The sequence below is a fragment of the Cryptomeria japonica genome, chromosome 4 (genome assembly GCF_030272615.1).
Source record: "Cryptomeria japonica chromosome 4, Sugi_1.0, whole genome shotgun sequence".
NCBI classification, from domain to species: Eukaryota; Viridiplantae; Streptophyta; class Pinopsida; order Cupressales; family Cupressaceae; genus Cryptomeria; species Cryptomeria japonica.
This window is the reverse complement of record NC_081408.1, coordinates 124,144,313-124,156,403: the sequence shown is the minus strand read 5'-3', so window position 1 is coordinate 124,156,403 and position 12,091 is coordinate 124,144,313.

The window sequence follows — 12,091 nt, the reverse complement described above, 5'->3', positions numbered from 1 at the left end:
GAACAAGGTTTGAAGCCCAAGCATGGAAGCAAATGAGGTTAATAAAGAATTTTGCTCTGGACCCTTTGGAAGGGTTAGGAGCGAAATTCACAATTTTGGACAAGATCCTCACTTTTAAACACTTTCATTCACTCCCTAAAGTAAGAACATATCAACCTACCCCCACCATGCTCAAAGAACAAGACTTTTAGTGCAAACAAGGAAGAAAAAAGGGGGCTTCTAAGAATTTCGCTCTAAACCCTTTGGAAGGGTTAGGAGTGAAATTCATGTTTTTGATTGATTTCTCACCTCTTTCATCCAATCCATCTTCAAAATTGATCAAACTCACCCTCCACTCACCATATTCAAGTCCACTTGTCATCCACTTGGCTCAAAAATCTTCATTTTCAATGCCTTATGCCAAAATTGAGGGTCAAATGAGGATTTCGCTCTGGACCCTTTGGAAGGGTCAGGAGTGAAATTCATGTTTTAGGCAAAATATTCATCTTTCAAAGTGTCCAACTACCTCTCAAGGCAAGAAAATACCCATCCACCCTCCAACATGCCAACGCCTAGCCAAAACAAGGAAGAAAATAAGAGCTATAAGGATTTTCGCTCTGGACCCTTTGGAAGGGTCAGGAGTGAAATCCTCTTTCCAAGTTGATTTTGCACTTCATTCATCCAATTCTTCCTCAAATGAAATCAATTAAACTTCCTTTTATCCTAATCAAGGCAATTCACTATCAAACTAGCTCCAGACAAGGCCACTCTAGGGCCTAAGGCAAAAAGAAGGTCAAATGGAGGATTTCGCTCTGGACCCTTTGGAAGGGTCGAGCAAAATTCCCCTTCTAGGCTGATTTCCATCATTTCATCGCCTCAAACCTCCTCTCCAAGGTAAAAATGCATCCATGTCTTCCAAATCATGCCTTAGAAGTTCCAAACTTGGTCAAGTTAAAGAGCAAAATAGAGGAAATATGAATTTCGCTCTGGACCCTTTGGAAGGGTCAGGAGCGAAATTCTCCTTCTAGGCTCATTTTAACTTTTTTCCTCCCTTCTTTGTCTTGGATATAACTCACTAGGCTTCTCATGATCATCCTCCAGTCCAAGTTAGCATTCATTTAAAGGCTTTGTTAAGAAAAAAGGGGCTCATATGAATTTCGCTCTGGACCCTTTGGAAGGGTCAGGAGCGAAATTCTTGTCTTGGTCAAAAATCCTTCACTCCTTCACTTTTAGTCACTCCCTAAGGTAAGAACATATCCATCTACCTTCACCATGACCAAGGAACAAGGCTTTCGGTGCAAACAAGGAGGAAAAAAGGTGTCTTCTAAGAATTTGTCTCTAGACCCTTTGGAAGGATTAGGAGCGAAATTTCTTTTAGGCTCAAATCTTGACTTCATCTCTCACATTTCTTCACTCCAAATAAGTGTTTTTCCCTCAATAATGCCTAGGAATGAGTTAGTTCTAAGTTTGGATCAAAGTAGAATGTCCTATAGAGGAATTCGCTCTAGACCCTCTGGAAGGGTCAGGGGCGAAATTAAAATTCGCTTTGGACCCTTTGGAAGGGTCAAGAGAGAAATTCGACATTTTGGTCTCTCCGTCAGGATTCATATATGGAATATAACATTTAAGTATAATATACTTTAAGTTATATTCCATATATACTATCAGGATGTTTGAGAGTGGTTTCAGACCTCCAGGAGTTATAATGCAAAATCTAGTTTTTGGAGGATTCTTCAATTTTCCAGACTTAGTCAAATTTCAGCATCAGGATGACATTCCAGACTTAGCCAAATTTCAGGACATTTGAAGATTGGGACGACGTTCTAGACTTCATCACTCACTAACTTGACCTAACTCAGACCTTCAAAGAGGATATTCACTCACCAAGCTTCATTAACCTCCTGTAACTCAAACACGACATAATTAGCACCAAGAGCAAAACCTTGTCCTAAGGAAGACTTTCAAAGATGACCCTAACTCGAAGCATCCATTGACTCACCTTTAGCTAAAACAGAGCCTGCTCTCTTAGTTATCCCTCTGGAAATACTCAACATGCAAAGGCTAATAGACAAAACTCTAAAAGACCTAGAAAACAAACCCGAGAAGGCAAAAAGTAGGGGTCCCCATTTGCAATGGGGCGATGTGTGAATACGTCACAACATGTCCATATTCCAATTCATATAATTTTAGTATTCAGTGGCAAAATCAGTATCCTCCCTATTATGGGAACTTCCCTAAGCAAAATTGGAACAATTCCCAGAATGCATGGACCAGTTATCAGAACTCCCCTCCTCCTTGGCAGCAAAATCAAGGAAATTGGCAATCACGTCAAGGAAACTGACAACAAACACCGTAATGGAGAGGAGGACAACAATGGTCAAATCAATCCTATAGTTTCCAACAACCTCCTCAACAACCTTAACAACAAGCCCTAATACCCCCACCTAATCCAAATGTTGTTGCACCACCTAAACCTACTCAATTGCCAGCTTAGCCCATGCCAAATCCTAACAATAAACAACCACAACAACAACCAGTTTATGCGACTAATCCAAATCAATACCCTGCCTATGTTGTTACTATAAGTGATATCCATTTAAGGTCCAGAATAACTCTTCTTGCACCATCGCCTCCAGTTATCACTGAAATGCCTGATGAAGGACAAATCTACCAAAGCGCCGAAAACTCATCAATCCCATCAAAGCCAAAACAACAAAAATCAAGCAATATCCCTCCATTTCCTCAAATATTAGAGGTAAAACCAACTAAGAAAAAAGAAGAACCCATATTTGATATTGTGGATCAGTTAAAAAATGTTTGTGTCAAGATTCCTTTGTTTCAAGCAATAAAGGATGTTCCAATATATGGGAAGGCAATAAAAGAAGCTTGCTTGAAAAATACAGGAAGAAAGAAGAAAGATCTACCTACAGTTCATGTTGTAGGCCAATTAGCAAACCTCATGTTAGGGAAATTTTCTATCCCTAAGTATTCAAACCCGGGAAGTCCTCTTGTGGCAGTAGTTGTCAATGGAGTTCAAGTTCATAATGCTCTTATTGACCTTGGGGTAGCTATTAATGTTATGGAAAAGGATGTGATGTAGAAACTCAATATCACTAACCTAAGGACTACAACTACTGTCCTACAACTTGCAGACAGTTCTACTATTACACCATATGGTATGGTGGAAGATATTGTAGTAACACTGGATTCCTGGGAATATCCAACTGACTTTGTCATTCTTTCACCCAAAGAAAATTTAGGAGGCTATCGTATTATTTTGGGTAGACCCTAGTTAGCCACAACAGATGCTTTCATAGGATGTAGATCAGGGGACATGACCATTTTTGATGGGACAAAAACTAAAACACTTGCATTATATTCACTTGCCCAACCTCAACTTGAGAATGAGCATTTAGTTTGGCCAGACATAGAAGAAGAATATGATAAAGTCAATTCCATAGAACAATTGATGATGATAAGGAGAGACCCATTCTTGCAACTTCAAGAAGAGGAGGATGTCCTATCTAATGTTCTGCAAAATCAATATGGAATTCCTGACCAAACTACTGACTGTAATGCACAAAATGTATGTCCTCTACAAAACTTTGTTGTCAACCACTTCTACAGAATCTCATGCAGCCATAGACTTAGTGCATACATTGCTACCACATGAAATAATTGTTCCACATTTTCTGCAACATCTATAATGGATCTATTTAAGCAAGTTGAAGTGACCCTGAAAAAATGGTTAAATGTCAATAGTTGCCTCACCCGAGAACAAATTGTGTCTTTAACAAAAATATTGTAGTCCCACAAAGAAGCATTTGCATGGGACTAAACATATATGAAAGGTTTACATCCTAAGTTATGCACACACCAAATCTACATCAGAGAAGACTGTAAACCAGTAAGCCAACCTCAAAGAAGAATAAACCTTTCATTAAGGGAAATAGTTAAGCAGGAATTGAAGAAGTTACTCAATGTAGGATTTATATATCCTATTTTTGACAGCGAATGGATATTGCCCTTAGTTATTGTTCCTAAGAAAAATGGCAGGTGGAGAGTTTGTGTAGATTATAGGGAGCTTAATGTTGCAACCAAGAAGGATCACTTCCCTCTTCCTTTTATTAACCAAGTATTTGTTAGTATTTAACCAGTGACTAAGCGGGGGGGGGGTGAATTAGTCAAAGCTATTTCCTCACAATTTAACCAATCAAGCTTACCAGTCTGCAATTATCCTTTGTATTTTCTCAAACATTGTGTAAATCATGAAAGCAAATAACATCAAAGAAAAGAGATTTGCACGCACACATAAATATCACATAGCACAAGTAATTATACGTGGAAACCCTCGGTTAGAGAGAGAAAACCACAGCGGGGATAACCCACAATCTCCCTTACTGCAGTGAAAAAGAGTGCCCTGTTAAAAGATTACAATCTGTTCTTTATGAGAACATCACCCTGTTAGAAGTGACTGGTATCCGGCTAATAATACCTTAGAACCTATTAAAGTTCACCTTGCTAGAGGATTTTACAACTTCATATTTGAAGTGACTCTGTTAAGAGATTTTACATAAAGAACCGGTTAAGGTTCACCCTGTTAAGGGATTTACAATGTTGCAATTGTTAGAAGGAAACAAAGATGAATGATCTGTCTGATGACACTACCTTTGTCTCATAGATCACTATTTCATGCTCTATTCAACTGGTCGGTGTCGACTTCACCGATTCATACCTATTTCTGCTATACTTTGTTCTGCTCCCCCTATTTACTTTCACACAAATATTTTTCATATTAACAACAACAAACTCATAATGAATTCTGTGAATATATTATCCTTTGGTTCTGACACCAACTTTCCCTCCAAAACCTCAGATTCAAAATTATGTTACCGCGCCATTAATTACTCTCCAGAAATCATTCCAGGATTATCGGTCAAGACAATCGTTCATGCCGATAAGTTCGTCAATTGAAAAGGGAAGACTACCAGTTCAACTAGATGTTAACTAAACATTTCCAAGTCTATCGGTTGAGACTCCTAATATATCGGTGTACCGATCAAATTTTGCCTAACCGGTTACCTCCTGTATACTGGTCTATTATCTACTTAGCCGATTATCCTCATGTGTACCGATTTGTTCACTGCTTAGCCGGTTGACCTCTTGTGTGTCGGTCTACTCACTGCTTAGTCAGTCTACACTCTTCTTACCCTGTCTACATACTACTTATCTGGTCTATACTCTGCTTAGTTGGTCTATACTTTGCTTAGCCGGTTAACTCACTACCAATAGGAATAAGAACTCTTGTTCTTTACCGGTTATCCTTTACTTCTTTACCGATGGACTATGAAGACTTAGAAGATGATGTTGCCAACAATGACAACCATTTCATTCACCGGTCATACAAAATGCACCAAAATGCCAACAAACTCCCCCTTTGGCATTGGTGGTAAACATTATAAAAATGTGTCGGTTCTGACCCCTGTTACTTATAATGTACAAAATCTCCAAAACTCCCCCTTTTGACATCAATGGAAAAGACTATATAGAATGATTTATCAAAGTAAAGAAAAAAATTCTTTGAAATTTTCTTGAGCTACTTTCAAAGAGGATTCTCATGAAGGCTTTACTTGTTTCATGTTGGTGAAGTGACCATGCAAAACTGTAACAAAATTCTCCATATCATCAACTGTTTTGCAGTCAGGTTCAAGTATGAGATGTTCCGCTTTCTTTAACATTCCTTTGCATGGAATCAATAATTGGTGCCAGGAAGCATTGTAGCTCTAACAAGCTAAGACCTCATTTGTCCTCTTCTTCTTTTAACCTTTTGATTTCATGAGTGAGTTGTTTTATCTTGCCAATAAAAATTGTTGTTGAGCTGTTAAGATGATCAAAACAACCTATCAGATCTTGAATTTCTTTTTGAGTTTGAGTTCTTTTATCTTCTAGATCTTTGATTAAATTAGTAAAACTTGAAGATTTGACCAATAATTGGCCAACTTTCTGTAGTATAGTTTTCACCTCTTTTGTGCAGTTGGAGAAGGCAACTTTTCCAACTAATATTTGTTCCATGAGTTTTTCCCCTCTCTTTGATTCATATTGCCTTACTGCAACCTTTTCCAGATTGGTTTCCTCTGAACTGATTGTTGTTACAAGAGTTACCAACTAATCAATGATGGGTGCATTGTCATCAACAACAATATCAGGAATTAGGTCAGATAGAATTGTCTTGGCAAAATTGAGAACTCTTTCCTTCTTTTTCTTTGCTTTCAATTTAGCCTTTTCAGCTTGAATTTTCAGTTTTTCTGAGACTTTAATCAATTTCTTGGGGATCATTTTATTTATATCAATGATCGATTCTTCCTCATCTGTTTCATCTCCCTTTTCTACGATCTCAACCTCAAAACTAGCTGCAGTCGTGAGTTTTACTTTCTTCTTTTCACTTTCCTTATCTAAGTCTAACTTCCTCTTTGTCGAAGGAATATCCATCACTTCTTTCTTATCTTCTACTTTCTTCTCTTCGTCTTTTCTTTTTTATGATAAAATAGGATTTGGTGTCACTAAAGTTCTGTGAGGTGTATCTTCATAAGGAATGTCTTCAATTGTCACCTCATCTTTATCGGGATGCTTAGTTTGATCAACTTCCTTCACCGGTGTAGTATAAAACGGTTGTTCAACATCCTTTGTCAGATTGGGAATGTTTGACACAACATTTCCTATGATGTCCTCAACTGAGAAAACATCAAAACCTTTAGTAGAGTCTTTGTCTTTACCTTTCCCTTTGTCAAGGGTAGGTGCACCTTGGTCCTGTTTTGTTCCCTTTGCTATTTCTTCTTCAGCTTCCTTTATTCATGATTGTTTTCCACAAGGCAACACTTTCTTCACGTACCACTTCAACTTCACCTATAGCCACTCTCCCTGTTCTATTTATTATTTTAAAATGTTGAATGCATGCTTTAGCTACTAGTGAAGCTTGATCAAGATCTAAATCATTTTGCACTTCCATGAGTGCTTTTATCCTATGCTCTTTCTCAATGGCTAGAGCAATTTTCCATCTCCCCTCAATTTGATCTTGCAAATCAGATGGAATTATTCCATATATTCGCTGGGAGTTCTACAAAACTTGTGCAAGTTCTAGATTAGTGCTTCCTCAATTCTTCTTTTGTCTTCTTCATGACAGAGGGAATATGTTCTCCCAACACCAGACAAACCTCCAAATTCTTTGATCCCATGGACCAATTCATCAACTGTTGGAGCTATGTTTCTTCCACTTCTTCTAACCTCTCTAATTTCCATATCTGATTGGATGTAAGTGTTATCACCCTCTTTTTCATCCTTTTTGGGCTTCTTTTCAGCCTTTGCATCAACTTTTCCTTCAGTCTTTTTCTTTCTAGTATAAGTTACTCCTACCAGTTTATCTTTACTTAGGGAAGATACAGGAGTACTTATGTCCTTTTCTTTTGTATATATTGTTGGCTTGGTAGTTGCAGTCCGCTTGGGTTTTGTCTTTGACACTTTCTTCTTTTCTCCTATTGGTTCTTCATCTTTATTAGGTTTAGCCCCTGTTTGTTCACTAGTACCGATGGAAGTTGTGGTACCGGATACTTCGCCTCCATATTTTTTGTCTAGGGTATCAATCATTTTTCTTACCTTCCTTTGAATGATTGGCACCTTAAGTTCCTATTTTATTTTGGAGCTTGCCTCCTCACAAGTTCCAAATCTCTTTTCCTTCTGGTCTACCGGTTTGGATAGTAGCATGTTTGCATGAATTTTAATAATGTTTGTTGCAACCTCATAACCCATAGTTGGAACCCAAAAGGTTCTGGGTTGAACAGCTTGAATGATGCAACAATCTGTGTCTACAAGAACACAAATGTTGTCTTTGTACTTCTGCACTATACCAGTTGGTATTCTTTCCCTTTTATGCATCTTGATTTGAAATTCCTTAAAATATCCCCACATTATTTCAACGAACCTATCTACTAAATCCCTAATCATTTCACCTATATGAACCATGATAGGTTTTTCTTCATACCATACTATATTACCCTTACCGGGAAATAAGTTTTGCACATAGAAAAATATTCATACCAGTAGTGAGCCATATTTGAAAAATTGCTTCTTTTCCTTCTTGATTCTCTCCATATTTACCATAAATTGGCTTCTGATCATCTCACAAATATCATATGTAGCATCCTCCTTGATGAATCGATAGGCAACATGTATATCACCGCTCAACACACTATTCATCTTGCTTGATTAGTAGACCCTATAACCCAGCACTGTAGAAGCAAATCTTACTTCAGTATCCTCAATATGAGTGATTGTCATTGCTCTACTATCACATCGAGATTTGGTCAACCAAGTGACTTCAGTGGATGAAATTGTTCTTAGGGTTAGTGCTTCACCGGTTGATCTAAACCCTATTACTCTCTGAATTACATCCTTTGTAATCTTAATCGGTGCTCCAACTTCCAGCCATAGAAATTGATCATGCACTCTGCTTAATACATACCTAACCTACTCGACATGAAACTGATCGGGAAAATCAGCAACATTTGACAAACCCTTGGTCTTCAGAGGTAAATATTTTGCCTTCAACTGATCATTAACACAAAACCCTTTAAATTCATTTTGAATGAATTTGTCTCCAAGTTATTCAAGCTTGCAATGGATGTAGGAGTGAATATCTTCAACCAATAATACACCAGAGGGAACAGATGATAAGGCCCCCATCATGTCAATCTCTCCATCTTTCATTGGATGCAACTTGAACTTGGGTTGAGGTTCTTTAATTGCTTCAACAAACACAAGAGTCGATATAGGCGCTACCATGATGACCTTCAAATATTTTTTTCTCAAACGGGGTTTGAATACATTCTCCTCAAAAATACCAAACACCACTATCACTGTACTTGAACTCTTCGCACAAATATCACTAGCAATATTTCAATCATCTTTGGTCGCACAAGAGCTCGAGAAAGTTCACAAGAAATCAGGGTAAGTGAAATGTATTGACATTTTCTTATTTATCCGTTAAGATTTATCAGTGTAATGATACAACGGTTAGTTTTGAAACTTACAACTTAAGGTACACCGATTTACCTTTTACTGGTTGCTTGTTACTGATACCAATACACAAACAACTAACCCACAAGACATTTATCAAACAAGAACTTTAGGCTACCTTTATGCATCTCAACTATGTAGATAGACATAACCTTATATTGATTAAGGGGATTCAAAAATGATCTTATCATATTTGCTCCCCCTGAGCATCGATATGCTTAGTTTGAAGAGGAAATGTCATCACCGATGGATGATGACTTGGTTTTAGAATGAATTTCTCCTTCTTTTCTTTCTTCCTTCTTAATCCATGTCTTTTTCATTTCATTCCTCACTTCTTCAATTGTCTTCTTTCCTTTCAGGTCATTTTGCCCTTTCTTCTTGTCAAATTAGTTCTTGTCTTTAGACCGGTTATATGATCCATTCCTACATTCTCTGGCTAAGTTACCGATCTTATGTCAATTGAAACATGCCATAATGGTTGTCCTCCATGGTCCTGCATTATTTCTCTGACCTATTCTCATTCTGCAATTTTTTGCAACATGACCAAAATTACCACAAGTGGAACAGGTGGCATTGAACTGATTACTCCTTTTATTAGGGCTAACTGGTTTGAATGGTGGTCTTGATACAGTTGACTTGAACATGCATTCTTCAAATTTGTGTCCATATTTATTGCATGTAAAGCAACATCCATTAAATCTTCTTTTATTTGACATGCTGCTAGATTGAGATCTACACTCATAAGCAGTATGACCATACTTGTGACAATTATGACAGTAACCATCAAAGGTGAAAGTCTTCTTTTGACTAACTGGTTTATTTATACACACATCAGACTTATGACCCGGTTTACCACAATTATTACAAGAAGATTTAGAAAACTTAATACCTTTCTCTCCTGAATGGTTCCTGATGTCATGGAAATGGGGACAAGGCAACAACAAAGTTCAATGTTAATAAGTTAGTTTCAACCATAAAAACAAAACAAAGAACTAAAAACCATTCCAAACATATCAAGAGAGATTTCAAAAAGCATGAAAGAAGTTTAACAAAATAAAAGAAAGGAGAAGAGCCTCCCTAAGATGCTTCCATGATGCCTTTTGATGCTTCTCCCTTGTTTCTCTCCTCTCCAAGTCCCAAATGAGTGTAGCTCTCAGCTTTTAGCACTAGCCATGGATGCCATATGGAGATTCAAGATGGTTGAATATGATAAGCAAATACTATGCAAGAGTAGATAGTGATGCTATGAAAAAGCTCTATGCTAATGCCAGTATAACAACAATACTCTAAAATGCTTCTTTCTTTGCTTGAGGAGAAGGGTTCTATTTATAGAAGAAATGGGGAAATGAAGGGTTAAGATTGAATGGTTTAATCAAGGGCCAAGTTTGAAAGTTGGGGATCCATGTGCACAATTGGCACCAATAAAACGGTGACAAGTGTCAACATAGGATTGGGTTGAGAGAAGAGGTTGGAGGCATTAAAGGCCTGAGAAGACCTCATGGTTATCTAGAAGGTAAGGGTCAAGTCTAAATTAGGATTACCCACTGGATTAGGAGTTAATGCAAGGATAAACCTTTGTGCAAATGATTAAGAGATAATCATGGTCAAAGCATTAATGGCCTGATGAGACCTTTGGGTTGGGTAGAGGTTGAGTCAAAACAAATGTTTTAACCATGTGGGAGGGTTGAATTAACCATTCCTTTTATCATCCTTCATCTTTTTTGATTTAGATGATTCTCCAGTTTCCATAGGACTTGTACGAGAGTAACCAAGACTGGTTGTTACCTTTGTTCTTCTCTGAGCTTTCAACTGTTCATCTATCTTCTCAGAGCTTTCATTGAATTTCTGTAGCTTCTCATTTCTCTCATTTGCAACTTTCAACTCATTTTTGAGTTCAATCTCTTTCATCATCTTCTCCTTTTCTTTTGTGTTGTCATGCAGATGCTCATGTATGTATTCATTCTCCTAAGTGAGAATTTGGATTTCTTCATATTTTTCAATCATGATTGCATCATTTTCTCTTAGGGCTTCTTCAGCAAGCCTTTTGGCTTTTTCAACCTTTGACAAAGCTTCTTCTACATCTCTTTTTCTTTCACCAACATTTTTGTCGGCTTCCAGTATTTTAGTCATTCTCAGGGCCTGATTTTCATGTTCTCTTTTGAGATGTGTGATTTCTTCCATCAGCTTCTTGTTCTTTTCCATGAGTTCTGAGACTGCTTCTTCTGCTTCTTCAGATCCACTTAGTTCTAAGAGTTGATCATGATATCCTAACTCTCATTTAGTTGTAGAGATAGTTCCTTTATTTTAGCAAGAGATTTTCTCAATCTCTCTTTCAGCTGAGCAATGATTTCATTGGCTTCATCAATATGCTTCTGATATTGGTATTCCTCCATGATCTTTTCCTCAAGCTGTCAAGCTTTTCTTCAAAGGACCAAAGCCCTGATACCAATTGTTAGTATTTAACTGGTGACTGAGAGGGGGGGTGAATCAATCAAAGCAATTTCCTCACAATTTAACCAATCAAACTGATCGGTCTGCAATTGTCCTTTGCATTGTCTCAAACATTGTGTAAATCATGAAAGCAAATAACATCAAAGAAAAGATATTTGCATGCACACATAAATATCACATAACATAGGTAATTATACGTGGAAACCCTCAGTTAGAGGGAGAAAACCACGGTGGGGATAACCCACAATCTCTCTTATTGCAGTGAAAAAGAGTGCCCTGTTAAGAGCTTACAATCTGTTCTTTCTGAGAACATCACCTTGTTAGAAGTGACTGGTATCTGGTTAAGAATACCTTAGAACCTATTAAAGTTCACCTTGCTAGAGGATTTTAGAAATTCATATTTGAAGCGACTCTGTTAAGATATTTTACATAAAGAAATGGTTAAGGTTCACCCTAATAAGGGATTTACAATGCTGCAATTGTTAGAAGGCAACAAAGATGAATGATTTGTCTGATGACACTACCTCTGTCTCATAGATCAGCATTGCATGCTCTGTTCAATTGATTGGTGTTGGCTTCACCGATTCATACC